The sequence below is a fragment of the Thunnus maccoyii genome, chromosome 8, assembly GCF_910596095.1.
Source record: "Thunnus maccoyii chromosome 8, fThuMac1.1, whole genome shotgun sequence".
Classification (NCBI taxonomy): Eukaryota; Metazoa; Chordata; class Actinopteri; order Scombriformes; family Scombridae; genus Thunnus; species Thunnus maccoyii.
The window spans coordinates 34,009,318-34,030,480 of NC_056540.1; the positions used below are offsets into that span (position 1 = coordinate 34,009,318).

Consider the following 21,163-nt stretch of genomic DNA (forward strand, 5'->3'; position numbering starts at 1 on the left):
CTGTCTTAAGGAGCCATATAGTTTATCATGAAGGACCCCTGACCCGCTAAACATCCCCCAGAAGGGTCTCAAGGAACCCTGTCAAGCAACCTTTCAGGGAGACTTCAAAGTGTCTATATTAACCCGCTATTGTCTCCCAGGACCCCTGGAAATCTATATATCAAGGACATCTAAAATTTCCCCAATAAGCCTCAAAATCTGACCAGAGGATCCCTGGAACTTTCTCATGGACTCCCAGTGACACTGAACCTCTCAAAGGTCTCCAGAACCCTCTTAGGGACTCCTAGAACCTTCTCAACCTAAAAGGCTCCTGCATCCCTCTCAAGAACCCCTACAGCCTCATCAGGTACCCTTGGAACCCACCCAAGAACCTTTATTTAATCAGGGAAGTTTCAGTGAGCGGCAGCCTCTTGGAGCAAATCACCTGGAAGCCACCCATTACAACCACAGTCTGAGCAGCTCTACTGGAGCAGTTGGGGTTAAGAGCCTTACTCAAGGGCACCTTGGGGGTGGTAATGAGGGAGGGACAAGCGCTGCTTTTTCACTTTCCCCATCCAGAATTATCCTGTCGGTCTGGGGATTGAACCAACAACCTTCCAGTCACAAGTTCACTTATCTAACCTTTAGGCCACCACTGCCCTTGACCTTTAGAACCACCTAAAGGACACCTAGAATTTCCACAACCCTTAAAACCTTGTCAAGGATCCCTAAAATCTTCTCGAGGTCCCACAGTGACAACAAACCTCATTAAGAGCCCCTAGAGCCCCATCAACAACCCCTAGAACCTTCTCAATGACTGGAGGCCATCTCAGTGCTCTGAGATTGCTTTTGTGATTTGACACTATATAAATAAAATTTAATTTAATTTAATTTAATTTAATTTAATTTAATTTAATCATACAACCTCATCTAGCACCCCATGAACCCTTTTGGGGATCCTTATCAAGCATTTTCCTCAAAGAACCTCAGAACCTCCTCAAGGACCCGTCAGACTGTCTATAGAAACTGTACAGTCAGACCCGTGGAACCTTCTCAAGAACCTGATAACTCTCAAGTACACTTAGAATTTTCTCAACAGCCCTTAAATCTTATCAGGGATCCATGAAACCTCTTCAAGGACTCTTAGATCCTCCCATAAATATCCCTAAAACCTCTGCAGAGACCCCTGGAACCCTGTTGATGACCCCTAGAATCCCTATGACCCCGAAAACCTTCAAGGATCCCTGTCAAACAAGATCCTGAAGGACCCCTACAACCCACTCAAGAACCCTTAGCACTTCCTCAAGCACCCCTAAGACCTTCTGTTCTGTTTACATTGTTATCTACTGTAGATTTATAAAGAATAACGTAAAATATTTGTTATAAGCTAACCTGTAAATTGGAAAACCTCAGCTGCCTACCACGGGTCTATAGGAACCCCTACAACCTCCAAAGGGACACTTGGAACCTGCTTAAGAACCTTTAGAACCATCTAAAGGTCCCCTAAGACCATCTATAGGAACCCTAGGACACATATAAGGACTCACAGTGACACAAAACCTCTTAAAGGACCCCCTTAGGGACCTAGAGAACCCTTTCAATGACTCATACAACCCCCTGAAAGACCCCTGGACCTCCTCAAGGACACCCAGAACCCTCTCAATGACCCCTGGAATCTCTCCAGCAGTAAATGACATTAAACTCTTGCTGTAATGGAGCTCTGTCAACATTAGCACACTGTGTTCTGTCCATAGAGTTAGTGTATATGATATTATTATTATATGGAAGTTGGACACAGAGTGGAGGCTGTCTGGTTCTCCATGTCAGAAAATGTAAATGTTACTGTAAATGTTTGTCTTGTATGAGGTTGGATATTGAAAATATTAGCTCAGTTATTCTTATCAGGCAGAGAAAACACTCTGCGGGGCCTTCAGGGAATCTCTGCCTCGGACACCGAAAACAAATCAGACTGAAACATGATTTATCTGCTCAGACGTTGTATTTTTAGAAAACAGAAACTTCTCAGACAGTGAAACAAAAGAAGCGATCAGCTCTGGAGGGGGAAGCTTTTCTTTTTCTTTCCCTCTGACGGGGAGGAATCCTCCGGGGACTGAACACCTCCGGGGGCCTTAAATTAAGGTTCGACAACGCCGACATCTAATATGGAAATGAACACGGCTGTTTTTGCTGTAAAGTGTCAGTTTTTTTTCTCCTCTTGTTGTCTTTAAAGTGAGCCGAACACTTTGTTTTCTTTTGATGTTATTGTGTTCTTCATTTCTTCATCGCCTCAGACGATGGTACATATTTGCGTCGCTCCCCAGTGACAGTCGATATTAAAACAACAGCGCGAACACAATGATGAAACACAGGCAGGAAAACGACAACACGCTCACTGAAAACCTGTTAACCTCCATCAGCTGCTCAATATTTCCTCCTTTTTTTTTCTTTTTTCATTTCAGCTTCATGTGTTTCCACTTCAGCGAGAGCTGCTTTTCATCTCCAGGCGAGTGGAGACAAAAGAGGGCATTAAAGGTTTTTACTAATTATGTTTCGAAAAGCAAATTAAACTGTAGAGCAGGTTCATGTGAGAAGCACAAGTGTTGATTACCATTAAATCAAAATGGGTTTTTAATGATTTACATACTTAACTATTATATATTCTTAGATCAGAAACATTTAGTGTTTCTAACAAAGAGCACAAATTACAAATTACAGCCATTCAAAGGTATGAATGAATATTTAGTTTAAGGAACAATTTACTAAATTAAAGGAAGACTATAAGTGCACAAATTAATACTTTAATATTTTTTTATTTATTTGATTCTGGATTCTAGAAGAAGAATAAACGTGCACATGGTTTTGTTGATTCTACACGTTTGTTGGCGTCTCTGAGCTGTAAAGTGCCATCAAGTGTAAATAGTTTTACTTTTGTTTCTGTCTTGTGAATCTTCTCACAGTCGTTCAGGTGCGACATGAGCAGCACACACTGAATGATTCATGATGTTTCCTCTTCATCAGAGTCAACAAGTTTTCTAATGACTGTATGATGTGTTCTTTAAAGAGAGATAATACTGATCACCAAAGTGATCAATATCAGGGGATTCTTACACTTTTTAACCACTGAAGTTCTACCTTTTTCCCAAAATTTCTTTTAGGGACACTTGTGCAGGAGAAACACAACTGTTTCCTCTCATGAACTCAAGAGTTTGACTATTAATTGATTATAGATCAGCGGTTCCCAAGAGGTTGGGAAATTAATGTGTTGTTCTTATTATATGAGAAGGATTTAACAAAAATGAAATTCTGATCCACAAATGTTTTTATTTTTCTTTAATGTTTTGGTTTAGCTCAGAATAAGTTTTATCTTCTAAGGCCTCTAAAATAGATCCAAATGATTAATGGACAAAAAAAAAAAATCAGCAACAATTTTAATAATCAATTCATCATTTAAGTCAAACAAAAGTTTCTCCAATGTTAGCATTTTCTGTTCTGTTCTTTTCTCTGTTTAATATTAAAGCAAACAGATTATTTTGGGGGTTTTAGACTGTTTGGTTAGACAAAAACAAAACATCCGAGGACGTCACTTTGGACATTTTTCACTATTTTCTGACATTTTATAAACTAACCAATCAATCAAAAAGGAAAATAATCATTAGTTGCTTCCTTACTCTAAACACTATTCAAATGAAACAATCTGAGAGTGAGAACCAGTTCAGGGTTGGACTGTAATCCAACGCAGCCTGTGACACGGCTCCATGTGACCGGGTTATGAGTAAGAAAGGTTTGGGAGCTCAGATTTATGTTTTAGTCTTAACAAAAGTTACTGTGAGTCTTGCAGCTTTTACATGTTTGTCGCTCTCAGAGTCTAAACTGTAACAGCTGAGGTTTTTGTGTTTTCATATTTCACTGCCATCTCTCTGAAATCACATCCAGATGTTGTCATCCGCTCCCCGTCCTGCTTCCTGTGTCCAGTTCCCACCGAGCGCTGGAACGTGACACTTTCCCCTGGAAAATATAATAAAACAGAAAAAGCAATGTGCAGCTATTTCCTTTCATAAATTCTGCAGCGCTCTGTCTTACTGTAGCTCTCAGAGAACATACAGTAGATTTTAATGGAAGAAGCGTCGAGGTGAGCCGCAGTAAATCCACGTCGACAGCGACCGGCGGGCTTTCATCGTCTACCTGACCTGCTGTGGATTTATGCCACAACATGCTGCTCATGCATGTAATAACTCCTCTCATGCTTTCAGCAGGCGGATGAAGTTTCAGTGTCTGCGTGTGAGCGTCCGTCCGACCGTCCGTCCACCAATAAACAGACACCTCACCTGTCGACACGCCGGCCGGACACCTCGATTTCCAGGATTTTAAAAATGTTATACAGTATATATTTAAAGTTTAGTTTACAGTTAGATTACAGTTAATGCTAATGAGCTTCTCATAAACATCCTAAAATGGATTCACAAATAAATCAGAATTTTTTAAATAATCTCTCAAAATTAATCGAGTCACTCATTCATCTTTATTCTGTCTACGGCATTAATGCCGTAATTTAAACAAAATTATTATTTTTTGGCATTTCTTGTCGTTATTCAGGGGAACTATGGGTAGAGAGACGTATGACATGCAACAAAGGTCGGTCCGTCCACTAGTAAACAGACATGTCGACGCTTCGATTTCCAGGATTAAAAAGAAAAACAAACTTTCAAAGTGTAGTTCAGTTAGATTTTAGAGGCAAATCACCTGACAATTTAAGAACTAATAGTCATCTGATTAACACTCATGTTGCTCCAATGATTCACAAATAAATTCAGATTTTTAAATAATGTTTTGTTTTCTGCAGGAGAATCTCTCATTAATTTTCATTCTGTTTTTATTTTTATTCGGCTCCAGAAATGCTATATCACAACTAACACCACTAACTGTAGCCTAAGTTTGTATGAATATCACAACAATGCTAACTGTAGCCTCAGTTTGTATGAATATCACAGCTAGCACTGCTAACTGTAGCTTCAGTTTGTATGAATATCACAACAATGCTAACTGTAGCCTCAGTTTGTATGAATATCACAGCTAGCACTGCTAACTGTAGCCTCAGTTTGTATGAATATCACAACAATGCTAACTGTAGCCTCAGTTTGTATGAATATCACAGCTAGCACTGCTAACTGTAGCCTCAGTTTGTATGAATATCACAGCTAGCACTGCTAACTGTAGCCTCAGTTTGTATGAATATCACAGCTAGCACTGCTAACTGTAGCCTCAGTTTGTATGAATATCACAGCTAGCACTGCTAACTGTAGCCTCAGTTTGTATAAATATCACAGCTAGCACTGCTAACTGTAGCCTCAGTTCGAGCCTCTCACAGAGCTGCTGGTAGCATTAGCAAGTCTGATAAGAGACAACAGAGAGGCGACGTCGTGCTAATAATCCAAAGATTTACTCCTTTTCTGTGATAGTAAACACAACACACAACCCGCCAATAACTAACTGCTTTATTCAGACCTTAACAAGATATTCAGGGCCGACAAGTGACAATGCTATGCTAAACATTAGCATGATAAACAGCAGGGATGCCTTATTTGACAGTCAAACGTGCAGAAACAGGAAACATGGGTAGAGTAACTAAATAAGGCGTTATTGATATAGCACTTTTTAAAACACGCAGTGCTTCACAAACACACACATGCAAAATTAAATCAAATAGATGAACAAAATAGTGTAATTTACAATATAAAATATAACACGGCACAGAGAGAAACAGACCAAAGAGAAATTAACCAAGACATGAGACGAGGAAGGGAGGTTTATAGAAAGGCTTGCTGATATAAATGGGTTTTAAGGTGCTGTTTAAAACAGTCCAAAGATTCAGCGAGAGGTACAACAAAGGTCTGTCCATCTGTCCACCAATGAACAGACAGCTTACCTGTCGACCTGCAGGCCATGTGCTTCGTTGTTCAGGATTTAGCTTTCTGAAGTGAAGAACGACTCCGGCTTTAAATCAGGCTGAAATTCAGTTTGCTGCTTTCAGTGAGAAGATGAATCTGGATTAAACATTATTTTGCTTTTTGTGCTTCCATTCATTTTAAATGGGAAATGCTTTCAATGTATTTGCTTACCTTACAGACTCTCCGTGTTTCTCTTCCTGCTTTGTCTTAAATAGACCACAGATTCATCATTTTTCTCCTGTAACATCTTCAGACTCAAGATGGACAGTTTTAAAAAAAAAAAAAAAAAAAAAGATAAAAGTTGATGTAGAATCAGAAATGTTGTCCTTTTTATTCCACACATTTGTTTTTCTTGTCAAAACTTGGTGCCTATGTTACCCACAATGCACCTGGAGATTGTGGTGTGTTATGCTAGTAGCGGCTAATGTAGCCTGGAGCTGCTAGCCTCCAGCAGAGATGAGGAGCTACAGAGGTCTGCTAACCTCACTTCTTTCTAACTCCACACACCCAGATATTTTTTTCTATCCTTAATTGAAACACCTTTAATTATCATTACATCTCACAAAAGTGTGTCTTTATTTTTTATCTGCATTTTCAATTTACACATAAAAAACCTGAGTGGAAACACTGTAAATATGAAAGAATGTGTAAATATCTTTAAAAAGAGTTTCCTGTCGTCTGAGGTGTAACAGTAGTTGTGTGAACAAAAAGCAAAAGTAAACAGACTGAGTGAATAAATGATGACGTACATGAATGATGTGGTTAAAATTTGAGCTACATTTGGATGAAAACTTGGCTCATGAAATATCTGTAACCAGCGACAAAGTTTTAAAACTGTAATAATAATAAAAATAATAGAAGAAAAATACCCAGCAATTTCACTTAATGTGTTGTAAAATATGTCAACAAGGATATTATATTCCTTGTGTTTAACTGTAGTCCAGTCAGTGGTGTACAGGAAGCTGCTAACAGTATTTTTCAGATGGATGTAGCCTAGCTAGCTATAACATTGCTAACGTAACTGACACCATGGCGGTGCAACATGTCGGGCTCCATGGAAGAGGACCTGCTCCCTCTGTAGATATAAAGGGCTCATTCTAAGGTTATTTTGAGGTTATTATACACTAATGAAAACATACTTATTAATATAATATTCCATTTCTGCCAAGTCCGTTTCGCTAGATGCCACTAAATTCTACACACTGCACTTTTAAACAGCAGTTCGAGCGCTGACTCCAGGTCAGCTGTGTGACAAACCTTTCCTGTTCTTCTGTGTTCAAACACACCTCAGGAAGTGACATCATGGGCTTGCTGGATTAAAGGCCCGAGCCGAGTGCTTCAACTCAACAAGCTAATTGTGTCTCTGGTGGTGTGTGGTTTCCAACGCTTCCACCGGGAAGAAACCACACTCTCAAATCTCTGTTAGTGTAACTGCAGCTTTTAGGAATCTGCCAAAGGCTGGAAAATTGTTCTTAAATTCCCACAACTAGAGGTCATCACAGGTCCAAACCTTTGGAACAGATCCCAAAGGGACCTGATGATAATTAGACCTGATTCATAGAACAGATGTTTGTGTTTATTAAAAACTCAAACGAACAAATACAAATATGTTTTTTCATTTTTGTTTCAAACCCTCTGAGCTGCACATCAGCTCCTCTGTTAGTTTCTGTGTGTTACGTAAAGTTTTAGTCACAGAGGTAACTTTAGTTTGTCTGAAATAATATGACAATTAACCAGATGTATAAAAAAACCCAGAAGGTTGTTTTAAAACATTTACTGTTGTTGCAGGTATTTTCAGAATCTTCAACGATTCTTTTAACTGTCTGGATGAAAAAAATATTCAGTCTGAAATCACATTTAATCATCAATCTTTGCAGTTTTAAAATCAAGTCAACATGTTTGATTGACAGCAGCTGGGGGGGCGTGTCGGTGTCTGTGTTTGATTGACAGCAGCTGGCGAGTTACTGGTGTTACAATGTATGAACGGAGAGAAAGTAAATAAACTGCAGTAGCTGTAAGTCATGGACAGACAGCGTGTTGCTAACAGGGATTTCGAAGGACAAAACCAGGATCTAACAGGTCTGAAGTGACATCTGCAGGTATGTTTACATGCTGTTTAATGTGCTGCAGCTGAGCAGCTAATTAGCTATCTAGCTGCTTACTGATGTTAGCGGTGAATGTTTGTTTGGTGGCTCATTCAACAAGCTGCAGGACAAGACGTGTTCATATGTGTAAGTTAAATAAGAAGGAGACTTTAGCAGGAAAGCTAATGTGGGTTGTTGTTCAGAGTCTGTGGCGCGTGTTGTGTAGCAGGATGCGATCAGGCTCAGTGTGACCGTCTGCTCTGCCTACCATCAGTGGTGGTAACTTTTCCACGAGGTGGGGCTACAGCCCGAGGTAGCGCTGCGTATTTTAGCCATGAGCAGGCACCGATCAATGTAGCCAAGAGCCAGCTGCTGGTGGCTAGCTAGGCTACCGGTTTCTAAAAGTTTAAAAAAGTATCTTTTGGTGGCCACTTAGCGACTGCTTTCACTTTACAGTCGTTGCCACAGCACCACACTGATGCGTGTATATGTCACCTGCCTTCAGGGAGTAAATGTTAGCTAATAAGGAAGCTGCGGATAATCGCCCAATTTCTTTGGCGTAAAATTTTCTGCCTCAGATCCAGTTAGTTTTTGGCGTGTGGTGTCAGCCAATCAGGGGCCACCAGGAAAAGCAGAAAATATTACACACACAACACAACAGTAACATAATGATTTTTCATTGGAATTGGAATGACAGTAGGAGCGGCACCCCAGCGCCCTTAATGGACCTATGATGGAACAACACGTTATTGCTTTATGCAGCATTTGATTTGCTGTATTGAAATAAGAACTCCAGCTACGTAAGCAGATCATGGAACAGTATTTAATCAAAATAATGTAAAGCTAGTGGGCATTATCATGAAACAAAATAATTTGAAATTAGAAATTTCTTCCTTTTGTTTTCAGATTTTTCTGAAAAAAGAGGAAAATCAGATCAAGATAATAATTTTACATTATTATTATTATTTTTTATTATGATCTTAAATCAGAATAAGATAATAATGATCAGTTTTGATGAAACTCCCTCAACTTGTAAAGCTTCAGTATTTCTATTAAAGGTTGCAGAGAGTGTATGGTGGCCAGCAGGGACAAAAGTGTGAGAAGGCCAAAAGGAGTGAGTTTACCTGCCCGAGGCGTTCAGGAGACGTCTGAGGTCTGCAGGCGCTGAAGGTAAGAGACTAATTTAACTGGCATTTAACTCCTGGAGGGGACAAATTATATCCTCCATGTGTATGTTTAACATCAATCCTACAATATATCATGTAATAAAAGGTTTAAAACATATTATAATGTAGTTATAAGTGTTTATTAATGTTCAGTATTTATTACAACTTCTCTTATGAGGACATATTTTGTGTTATTACAGCTGTGTTTCACTAGATTGTCATTTATTATCTGTTTATACAGCAGCAAACACTTGTGTGTGTCCACAGGAGGAGTTATAGTCGATGACTAATATATTAATAAACATTTATATCCACTGACAGCTGCATTATAGTGAGTTATGAACTATTTATTGACTATTTACTGATTATTAATGTGTGTAAGTGCCACTTAAAGAACTTTTTTTTTGCTTTTACTTGTGTACTTTTACTTCAGAAAGCAGGATTTTAACTTATAATTAAGTACTTTTACATTGTGGTATTAAATACTTTTATTTTAGTAAATGACTCGAGTGATTCCACCTTTAATTAAATCATTAAAAACTCAGTTTATGTCTCCTTTGTTTTGATGCGGTTTAACCTTTTAGTTTTGGTTTTTATCATCTTTCAAATAGAAAAATGATTGAAATGAAGTGATTAAACTTTAGACATTTTAACATTTATTGAAGCAGGTGAGGAGACGACGGCATAAAAAAACAAATAAAACAAAACTAACGATGTGATGAAGATAAGATCTTAAAATAGTGTCACTTAACAGTTGTTGAATTACTGTATTTATACTTTTATGTATATTTAATACACTCTAAAACATTTTGTTGTTGTGGTTTAGGATATTTCATACGTTTGGTGTTTATTTTGTGATGTCAGACAGTCAGTGAACGTCTCATCTTGTTAAAAGGACTTCATGGTTCTGTATATGTTGTCCTTTATAATATATTAGCATGTTGTAAGAGCAGAGACAATAAATAAAGTAGATATCAGACACTAACTGATGTGATGGAGGTTTAACCGTCTCTCTGCCAGCTGTGAACGCCGTCATGTGTTTGCTATTAGAGCGATCGGGTTTCCGGCGCGGCGAGAGCCGAAACAGTAAAAAGGTGTGAGTGACTGCCGGCTGCTGCGACCACCTGCAGTCCTAAATTGGGCAATTAGAGCGGCGAAGTGTTTTCTTAGCGGGTAATACTCCGTAATGAGTTCAACAGTGCAAATCTGCCCGAGGCCCCACCTTCACCCCTCGTAAAGAAAAGAAAAGGAATCGACAGGAGAGAAAACACTCGACATCGCATCACGGCGGCGGCGTTCAGCCTGTCACTCTTTTTAATCTCCGGCTTCAGCAGAAAACTCTCCTCCTTCTCTCTCCTTCGTATGATTCATTGACCGGATCCCCAAAGAAGCTGCAGCCAGGTCGAGTAAATCCCCCTCTCTTAATTAAGATTTCTCTCACCCCTTATCCCAGCGCTCCCTCCCCTCCTCATCCCCCCCTCCTCCTCCTCCTCCTCACCCTCAACACGGGCTGAAAACTTCTGCGGCTGACAAGAAATCAATGCGTCCGGGGCGCTGGGGCTCAGGTATTGGATTGCAGGTGGGCCCAGGAGGAGCGCCGGGCCGGCCCCCGGCTGCCGCGCCGAGCTGTCCGCTACCGTTAGCCCCCGCCGCATCCGAGATGTGAAGTCTTTGGCTGCCGGATAAAAATGTCAAGCACTAATAGGCTCCATTGTGATTAGGCGAGATGGAGTTCACAAATCCTCGGTAGAAAATCTGTTAGGAGCGATCTTTACAAGGTCTTAGGGTTTGTCCGCCGCCCCGGCTCCTCCTCTCACAACACACCCGCTCTTATTTTCTAGCAGCAGCCTCAGCTCGGAGGAATAGCAGCGATAAATAAATAATTGTCTGAACTTTCCGTCAATTAGAAAATAAGAAAAAGTGGACTTTTTGCGAAGCTCCTTACAGAATATTCATGAAGTGCTTCATTACCCCGGGATGCTCCTGTTTTCAGGGATTTGTTTTAACCCCAGTGAAAGTGCTCTCACATAGAAAATATTATTTACACTTTCAGGACTTCTTACTCTCCGTCTCTCTGACTTTTCTGTTATTTTGCCTCAAAGTTGTGAGTGAATCCGAGCTGGGATTCTTCTGACCTCTCTGAGCTGGAAGATATCAAAACTGAGAGCGAGAGCATCATTTATTTAGAAATAGGCCTGTTTTTAATCACCTGGAGATGGCTGCAGGACTCTGAGGGTTCATGAAGTGTTAACTGTTAAACACCTGCAGTGCAGCCAGAAAATAAACACAGAGAGACAGACAGAGTTGCAACGCTCTGGAAGATGAGACATTTGCATCAAAAACTCCTCAAGTTTTTCTCCCAAAGTCTGAAAAATCTGAAAGAAGTCAAATTAATTGCAGGGTTCAGTTTAAGTCTCAAAGTAGTTTTTAATCTTTTCTTTCTGGCTCTTTTAATCAAAAGTTGTGCAGTAAAAAGACGCAGAGATCATGATGAAATATTCTCTGTTAGAGAAGCTGGAGGAGACGTTTTCTTCCTGTTTCGCTGGTCGTCTCGTACCTGCGATCCGGCCCTCAGAGTGCCGTTAGTGGAGGAAACGAAGGACGATTTTTAAACACGTTAACAACCCGACGGCGGCTGAAGTCTTTAAGGACGGATCCAGGGAGAGTTAACGCTCAGACAGGAAGACACAAGCTGGTCAAAGTGAAGAAGAAGAGGAAGAAGAAGACGTCACTCGACCCTCCGACATGTGAAAATGAATATAATCAGGAGGAGAGAGAGATGATGCTGCAGATGAATCAACAATCACGTCTCCTTCATAACATTTCTGTTCATTTATCACGTTTCACGCTTCGTTATGATTTATTTTAAATAAAGCAACAATTTAACATTAACTGAAGAGAAACATAAGGTCACATCTGATATTTTTGTTACCGTCGTCACTCTTCTTCATTATGTTTCTTTTCCTCTCTGCTGTTTGTCTCCTTTATTATTTTTCTTGTTTTTTGCTGTTGATCACTTTGGATCAATTATGTTAATTAAAGCTGGTGAAACATAAAACACATCAGATCTTCATCTGCAGTTCGATGGAAACGTTTTGTGGAGTCGCTCAACAAAGATCATAAAAACAATGAAAAGATGTTTTGATCAAAACAGGTTTTGTTTGTGTTTAGAAGCCAAATGACAACACAGATAAAGATGCTGCATTTATACACAACAAATCTGAATTATTGACTTTAGAAATGATTTGAAAATGTTTGACATAAACAGCGTAGCAGCACTTCAGCGCCGCGTTACTTCATCAGTGGGGAAGGACATCAAATGTGGCTGAAAGCTCAGGAAGCTTTCCAGTGAGTGAATATAAATAAGCAGAAAGCTCGTCAGTGTTGCAGGAACACACAGGACGAGTGTTTCCAGCATCACAGACTCACATCTGCAGCCGACATGTTGATGTGTTTTATACAATTAGATGATTCAAAGAACATCATCCGACCTGTAGAAGAAAGAAGGAAAAGGTCAAAGAGCTGAAACTGAGGAGGATATTCATCTATTGATCTGCTGATTATTGTCTTGATTAATTGATTGATTTGTCTGGTGAAAATACTCGTTATAATTTGTTTGAACTCACGGTGACGTCTTTAAATTCAGTTTACTGTCACATATGAAACACAAAAGCTTGAAAACGTCACATTTGAGAAGCTGCAACCAACAAAGACTCTTAGCTCTTCTAGCTAATTAATGTTAATCGACTAATTGTTGCAGCTCACCTTTAATGTCCCTGCCGGGTTTCCATAGAGTCCTCACAGCGCTGCTTCGCTTCGTTTTATCTGATAAAAGTGAGCTGTGACCTTTAACCTTTATTCTGCTAAATAAACACACACATTAAATCCTGTCAAACAGCGTGAACATGACCTACGACCTCTGGATTATATTTATTCTCCTGTTTAACTCTTTTAGATTCTCTTTCAATGTGTCTTTGCATAGTTTCTGGTGTTTTAACGTCTTGTTTTATGTAAAACCTCGTTGTTGAAATGTGTTCCAGATAAACTCGTGTTGCTTAAGACTTTGTGGAGATATTCTACAGAGAAGAGCTGTGATGACTCAGGTCCAGATGTTTGCAGCGAGAAAGCTGAAGAGAATATTCTCCGCCTGACTCGCCGTCGTTACATTAGATCATGAAAATCAGACATTTCTTGAGATACGAGCTCTTCGCTGACATGTGATACTGCGGGAGAATGTGCAGCAGAACACACTCCTCCATTAATTCTGATGCATTCTTCAAACAAATCATTTCCTGGAAACCATTAAATTCTTTCTCCAGATTCTCTGCTGCAGGAATCCTGATAAACCAGCAGCCAAAAAATGTCAAAGATCCTGTTTGTTGGAGCAAAAAAAAACACACACAGGCTGCAACCTGATCCTGTCTTGTCCAGAAGTCCTGTGAATGTTGACCTAAACTCGCCGTAATGATTAGACGGCGTCATAAATTGCTTACAAATGGTCGTCTTGTTCTGCTGCATTTCATGACTGTTTCTTTTTCCCAGATTAGCTTATTACAATACCATGCGTGTCAGAATCAATGCCTCACATTATTCCTGAAACACTCTCCTCCTCCTCCTCCCTCCACATGCTGCCCCCCCTCCCCCCCCCACACACACTCCCCTCCGCCTCTGTACAGATGTGAGTTCTAGTCCGAGTCCCAGGTGGATTATTTTCAATCAATACAGCGAGCACGGTGGTTCTGGAGCCTCTAAATATCCAGGATTGGCTGAGCGAGAGCGGCGGCCTGACCCGAGCAACGATCCGTTCCATAATCACCTCGGACCGGCGGATTCTTTTACAGCCGCTGGAGTTTCCCTCCCAGGCTGCTCTGCTGCTTTTAATGAATTTCCTGTCTTACGGCCTCAGAAATGTCAACACTCAATCACGCTGTAATTGAATTTCTCCAGCAGTCCAACATTTTTCCTCTTAAAGCAGCACCATTAAAACATTCTTTTGTTTGCGCTCTCGGAAAACTTACACCGGCTCTTTTTATTGTTGGCCGTGTTTCGTAATGTTTCTAACATCTGTCGGGACGGAGGGGGGGGGGGGGGGAGGGAGGGGAGGGGGGGGGGGGGGTGAAGCTCTGCAGGATCTGCAGGAGGTGTTGGACGGAGGGAGGACGAAGAGGCCGAAGCGACTGAAGCGTTTCTGAACATGTTTACTGCCGAATAATCATGTGTCATTACAGATCGTCTTCTTCTATCCCTCTAATTATAGTCTCACTGCAGGAACATCTGTTGTTTAACTGTTCGGATCCAAACGTTCAGACTCGATCCGCAGAGTGTTTGAAAACAGATTGTTTGCATTTTTCTGCTGCATCTGCACAGATTAACCTGCTGGAAGCTCGTAATGACTCCTGTCTCCCACTTTTACTGACTTGTGTATCATTAAACTGGCAACACTTTACTTTGAAATCCTCATATTTATCATTTATAATCTATAAACAGTTCATAAATATTTTATAACACATTATAATGTAGTTTTCAGCAGATGTAAGTTTTTATTATGTGACACCCGGAAGTGTAATAATACAAAATATGTCCTTATAGGAAAAGTTATGAATAAATACTGTACATTACTAAACACTTAAAATGTCTTTATATCTGCTTATAACTACATTAAAATGTGTTATTAACTGTTTTAATACTGATTATTAATATAAAATAAAAGTATTGTAAGAGTTTATAGGTAGTAACTCTGTGTAGGTGTCTGTGTTTGATTGACAGGAGAAACATGATTTATTGACTGGGAGTAAATCAAATGCCGACTTTTTAAAAAATATGTTTTTAGGGTATTTTATGCCTTTATTATACAGCGACTGTTGAGAGATGACAGGAAATGATATGTGCTATTTGCCAACAATTCTGATAATCAATTAATCTTCCATTAAATTCTCAATTAATGACAAACATCTTTGTTTCAGCTTTTCACAGGTGAGAATTTGCTATATTTTCATTATATTAAACTTAATATCAGCGATGGAAAGTAATTAAGTACATTTACTTTAATACTGTACTGTATTTCCTTTATGTGAATGGTTGTTTAATCAGCAGGTTAACTGATGATGAAGACGGCTGTACTCAGTGATGATGAGTGTGTTTGTCCTGCTGCTTCAGACTCCGGCTGTAATTGTTCGAGCGTCTCTGATTTGTTGCGGCTGCTGAACAAAGGCCTCGCGCGGTCGGACCAATTTAAACCGACCAGGCTCTGTAAAAATTGGGATATAAAAATTCGGGGGAGTAAAAACACGACAGTTGACATGAGCGTTATTTATGAATTACATTTCTGTGTATCCCATTTTATTCTCTTTGTCTAATTGGCACGCTGCTGGCTTGTTCCCGGGGCCGCGGCGGTGAAACTGGCGGCAGGGGGCCCATTCCTGCGAGCGGCTCCGAGTCTCCAGAGAGCGCTGAGGGATGAGAGTGTCTCCGGACGGCCCCATAAAGGCCTCGGCCGAAGTCCTCCGCTGGATCTCTCTTATATTTCCAGCACCGGTCTCCTCTGTGGGCACTTATCACCTGTAATGAACAGCGACGAGGCCTGACCCCGGCCGCCGCCAGACGCCACATCCACCTTCCTCCTCCTCCTCCTCCTCCTCCTCCTCCTCCGGCCTCCGATCGCCAAGCCTTTTCCAGAACGGACTCCGGACTCAGCTCGTGTTTTCTTTGGCCCCCGCTCGCTCGTATCAACTCGACCCTGCGAGGGGAAATCAATCACCGCGAGCTCAACCTCCTCAATATGAACTAATTTGATTTCTGAGTTATAAGGCAATAAATAACCGCCATAAAACAACACTCTTAGCTTTTTCTTTTTCTCCGTCCTCAGGACAAAACGTGTATTGTGCCGGCTATAATTGACTGCAGGTTTTTTTCAGGGATGCCGGCCATCTGCGCCATCCAGTAACATTCCAGCATGTTTTATTTCTTAATGAAAGCGAGCGACAGCGGAGAGCCACGGAGAAGTCAAACAGACAGGAAGAGACACACGGAGGCTGCATGAGGTGCATCAGCGCTGCTTGTTTTTTGCCAGCAGCTATCAGGTGTTTGCACTGGCCTGAAGTAGATTAGGAGGGTGGAGGTGGTGCTGCGGGGGGGCGGGAGGGGGGGGAGTTCTCTCTCGGGTCCCCGGGGGTCACTTCAGGATGTGTAACCTGATGTAATTGCAGGCATTAAGTGCAGCGAGGCCCCGGACAATCTCCCCCTTTGTGGAGTGAATTAAAGAATATTAGCTGCTGCGGCGGTGGCGGCGCTGCCCGGCTGCTGGCTGCTAATGGACGGAAAATGGATTGGTGTGCAGTTTAGGGGGTCATTAGAATACAGAGCTGGTGTTAAAAGGGGGCTTGTCGCTGGCGTGAATCCACGGTGAACTCTGCTGCTCGGGCTGTAAATCATGTGAGAGTTGTGGAGCTCTCCCTGCACTCTGCTCACTCCTCAGGATAGAGGAGGAGGAGGAGGAGGAGGAGGAGGAGGAGGAAGGTGCGCTGAGCTGGCACCGGCTCTGTTTCCTCCCCCGTTTTGGGCGTCCACGCGACGATAATCCCACCCAGCCACCCACAGGCAGCCCCGTTCCCTGCTTCCTGTTATTACAGCAGAATTAGGGAGGAATTACCACAATTTCCAAAAAATCTCGGCGCCAGAGGAGAGCGAAGGTATGGAGGATCATTTATGCCAAGAAGAAAAAAAAAAAAAACATAAAAAGTTAAATGTGATGAACATAAAAAAACTCATAACTTACCGCTTCAAAATTATTATTACTGCCATCTTTGTGCCATGAAAGGTGACAACGGAGAAATTCACACACAAACCTTTTTATTCATGTTTTTCCACTTTCACTCTGTTTTTCAACCCACTGCAACCCTTTCTCATAGCAATTACATTTATAAACTGCTAGGCTACATCTTTAGCATCTTTTAAATATCTTCCTAAAACATTCTTTTATAAGAAGTAAAGGTAATTTTACTCCAAGGACACAGGATGTCTGGTAAATTTCTATATTTTTCTCATTGAAAACAATGAGAGGAACTGCTGCCCACTGTCTCGCTTACTGCTGGAATATTAATTAAATCACAAGGTTTCCGTCTGTCCGACCTTCATCAGGCAAACTGGCAGCATCACAACACCTCCATATATATATATATATATATATATATATATATATATATATATATATATATATATCCAAAGCCTGATATAGAGAGTATAAATCCTTTCTCAACAGTATGTCATGTGTCTCACTTCATATGTTTAGATAAGGAGTTTTCTGAAAAAAACATCTAATATTGTTGTTAATACAATATTTATGTTTTTAACGGCCTTTAATGAACATCGTTTCCCAGAAGTCCTTGAGGTTTGCAGGCTACAAGGTTTGCAACCTCCTGAACTAACAAAGAGCTTCAGTATAAAGTCCAGAGGTTGATGATCTGCAGCACAACACGCTAGTGAAGCTGTAAACAGAACCGTGTTACTGCACATGCTCAGTAGCGTCTGTCTTACACAGAACTACTCTCCAGAGACTGAAAACATGATGCTGTTATTAGTCTTTGCAGCCGTTTCTAAACAAACTAAAGTGTAATAGTTTCTACAGCACAGAGGAAGAAGATATTTTAATTAAGTGTTAGTTAATGACGATCTTTACTTGTGATTATTTTTAGTATTTTATGGATTTTTTTACTAGAGAATCTGAGTACTTCTGACTCCAGGAAACTGTGTTGTTAACACATATGGAGCGAGTTCTTTTCCAGTTGAAACTAAAATGCCACTCTTACATTTTTTACAGCTGGAAATCAGAGTTTCCTGCTTTCTTACATTTCTGGAAGGCAGCTCCAGATATTTAGTGTGAGTGTTTGTTGGCAGGAGGCACAGAGGTAATGGAGGAGTGTTGAGAACAGCGATGGTATGTCCACCGAGTCTGGTCCGCAGCCAAAACCTGCCAGCTGAATCTCTCTGGATTTCCCATTAAGATCGCCCACCGAGATCCAGGAAAAAAAAACCTTCAACCTTCAGCTGCTGACAGACTGAGCGCGCTCCGACTCGGCGACACGCCTCCTTGTTCAACTCCGACAATCAAGTTGAAGTTATTATCTCATCACTCTCAAATACGAGTCATTACCGATCTGTGCTGAGGAGGGAAATGAGGACTTAAGTCAGAGAGGACGTAAAAACCAGAGAAGGAAAGAAAAACATTCAGCAGCTTCACCTAAGTATGGAAGCTCATTCCTGCCATACAAAGAAAATAAATGATGAGAAGGTTCATGATGGAAATAAAATAGTTAAAATGATGGTAAAGTTAAAATCAACTGTCTCATAATTGTGGCTTAATATCTCATAAGGTTGGGGGTTAGGGGTTGGGGTTAGGGTTCAGGGTTAGGGTTAGGGAATAGGGGTTAGGAGTTAGGGTTAGGGGTTAGGGTTCAGGGTAAGGGTTAGGGAATAGGGGTTAGGGGTTGGGGTTAGGGGTTAGGGGTTAGGGTTCAGGTTTAGGGTTTAGGGTTAGGGATAGGGTTAGGGTTCAGGGTTAGGGGTTAGGGTTCGGGTTTAGGGTTCAGGGTTCAGGTTTAGGGTAAGGGTTAGGGTTCAGGGTTAGGGATTAGGGTTCAGGTTTAGGGTTAGGGGTTGGGGTTAGGGTTGGGGTTAGGGTAAGGGTTAGGGGTTAGGGTTCAGGTTTAGGGTTAGGGGTTAGGGGTAGGGTTCAGGGTTAGGGGTTAGGGTTCGGGTTTAGGGTTCAGGTTTAGGGGAAGGGTTAGGGTTCAGGGTTAGGGGTTAGGGTTCAGGTTTAGGGTTAGGGGTTGGGGTTAGGGTTGGGGTTGGGGTTAGGGTAAGGGTTAGGGGTTAGGGTTCAGGTTTAGGGTTTAGGGTTAGGGATAGGGTTAGGGGTTAGGGTTAGGGTTGAGGTTAGGGTTCAGGTTTAGGGTTTAGGGTTAGGGTTAGGGGTTAGGTTTAGGGGTAGGGGTTGGGTTTAGGGTTCAGGTTTAGGGTTAGGGGTTTAGGGTTTAGGGTTCAGGTTTAGGGTTAGGGGTTTAGGGTTAGGGGTTTAGGGTTTAGGGTTCAGGTTTAGGGTTAGGGTTTAGGGTTAGGGGTTAGCAAGTGATTATTTTGACTTACATGGCTCATTCTAACAGTAGAGTTCCATTAACAATAACTTTATAAACTGCAGCTTTGGGCCCCTGAAGTTGAACATCATGAGAGAAACATCATAATCTCTTTTATTGTTTTTCCAGTTGACTGTTTTTTCACAGAAAATTCCCCCAAAAAATCTTGAAATCTTGCAAAAAAAAGCTTCTTCTTGGCTGAGATGTTTCCTGATGCTTAAAACTACTTAAAAAAAACAATTTAAATAACTGTGATCACAAGCTCTTCATGAAACATCTTTGACACACGTGTGAACTCAGTAGGAAAGCTGAACTGACGCGACCTTCGCTCGAACGTTTGAAGACATTCATTTACCGCCAAAACAAACGATTTTTCCCAACACTTCCCATCAGTTCGACCCTAAACAAAAGCAGTTTGTATCGTCCCCACATCACTCCGCTCTCAAACAATAATTACCGCTGCGTCTGCCAAACGAAGTCATCCACGTCGTAAATCACGCTGATCTCCGCCTCGACCCAAGAATTCACACAATGATCGATTGTCTTTTCGCACAGAGGTGGCGGGAAAGTATCCAGAGAGCTTCGCCAACAACCTCCGAACCCTCCAAACCCTCCCCGACACTGTTCCTCTTTGTTTGTGACACGTAGGGAAACATCTTGGTGACATTATGTTCTTCCTGTTTTCAGTTACAGGGAGGCGGAGGTCAGGTTCGGGGTGTAGTCGGTTCTGACTTCTCTGTGACTCACAGCGACACACTGATGTGGTTTCTGGGTGATTCTCTGCAGGGAGGAAGATGATGCTCTGACAGTCTTCTGCCTCATGTGGAAAATGTGAGGTGGTAATTAATTATGTAACAAAAACACAACTCAGACACTGCTTATTGTTGCCTCGGGTTAGAAAGACACTCCTCAAATATAAAGACAAAGATTCTTTTTATTCTGCTTATTTTCATTTTCATTTTATTTAACAATTTACACAAATATCCTGGCCATTTTCAGAGTAATTTGCAACTATTTAATGGTCAATTTTTAGGACATTTTACAGATGTGAGAGAGGATAAAATGATATATAAGCATATTAGATTTTTTCATTAATTTCCCAAACATAGCTGCTGTGTAACTGTTAATTCTTATTATGCAGTTTGGTAGAACATGTACTAATATTTAGTTTGACACAAAACACCAAAAACACGACATACTGAAGAGTATTTTCTGCCAGTTAAAGAAGTGTTAAGAGTCTTAATATATATAAAAAAAATAAAGCTTAACTTTTTTGTTTTTCTTATAATTTGTACCTGCAAATTACATTTCCAGAAAATTAGTGTAACATTAAAGGACCTGTAAAGTAAAGCTGGATAGTAGACATTAATAAACACTGCTGAGGGTATTTTTCATGTGTTTCAGCCTAAAGACAATATAAGATTTGAAATTATAAAGTTTTTTGGAAGCTGTTATAAACATGTAGAACAATAATAAAAACTGGAATAACTTTAATAAAGTAAAAGGAATCTGCCAGTTTTATACCTGATGAAGGTTGAACAGACGTTGTGCTCAGAAATCACTAAATATCTTCTGGATGTTTGTTTTGTAATTATAATAACCAAAAAAAGAAAAAGTTTTATTTATTTTTATCAGCAGGAACAGTTCAGGTCACAGTGGTTTTGTCTCTCTGAGGGGGACTGAATGTTTGGTTGGTGGGCGACCAGTAAAAGCAGAAAGTCATCCAGACGTTTAACTAGCTGGGGATCGAAGTCCCATCGACCCGGAGGAACCCTGCCTGATGCTGCTGATTGAGATCTGAATCTGGATCACTTCACACTGCAGCAAAGTATGAAATGATCTGCTTCACATTCTCTGACTAT

At 40.8% G+C, this 21,163-nt stretch overlaps 2 long non-coding RNA genes across 3 annotated transcripts; one reads left to right on the plus strand and one right to left on the minus strand.

The window, feature by feature from the left end:
- Positions 1-3,606: 3,606 nt before the first annotated feature.
- LOC121901559 lies at positions 3,607-6,298 on the minus strand. Its single transcript, XR_006097303.1, has 3 exons — positions 6,096-6,298; positions 5,903-5,997; positions 3,607-3,984 (listed from the first exon to the last, which is right to left on the minus strand). It is a non-coding gene; the product is annotated as an uncharacterized LOC121901559 (long non-coding RNA).
- Positions 6,299-6,364: 66 nt separating this feature from the next.
- LOC121901566 lies at positions 6,365-20,739 on the plus strand. Of its 2 annotated transcripts, none has more exons than XR_006097312.1 (3): positions 6,365-6,396; positions 9,067-9,178; positions 19,989-20,739. It is a non-coding gene; the product is annotated as an uncharacterized LOC121901566 (long non-coding RNA). The 2 variants fall into 2 exon arrangements; XR_006097311.1 differs by lacking the exon at positions 6,365-6,396 and adding an exon at positions 7,817-8,023.
- Positions 20,740-21,163: the final 424 nt, after the last annotated feature.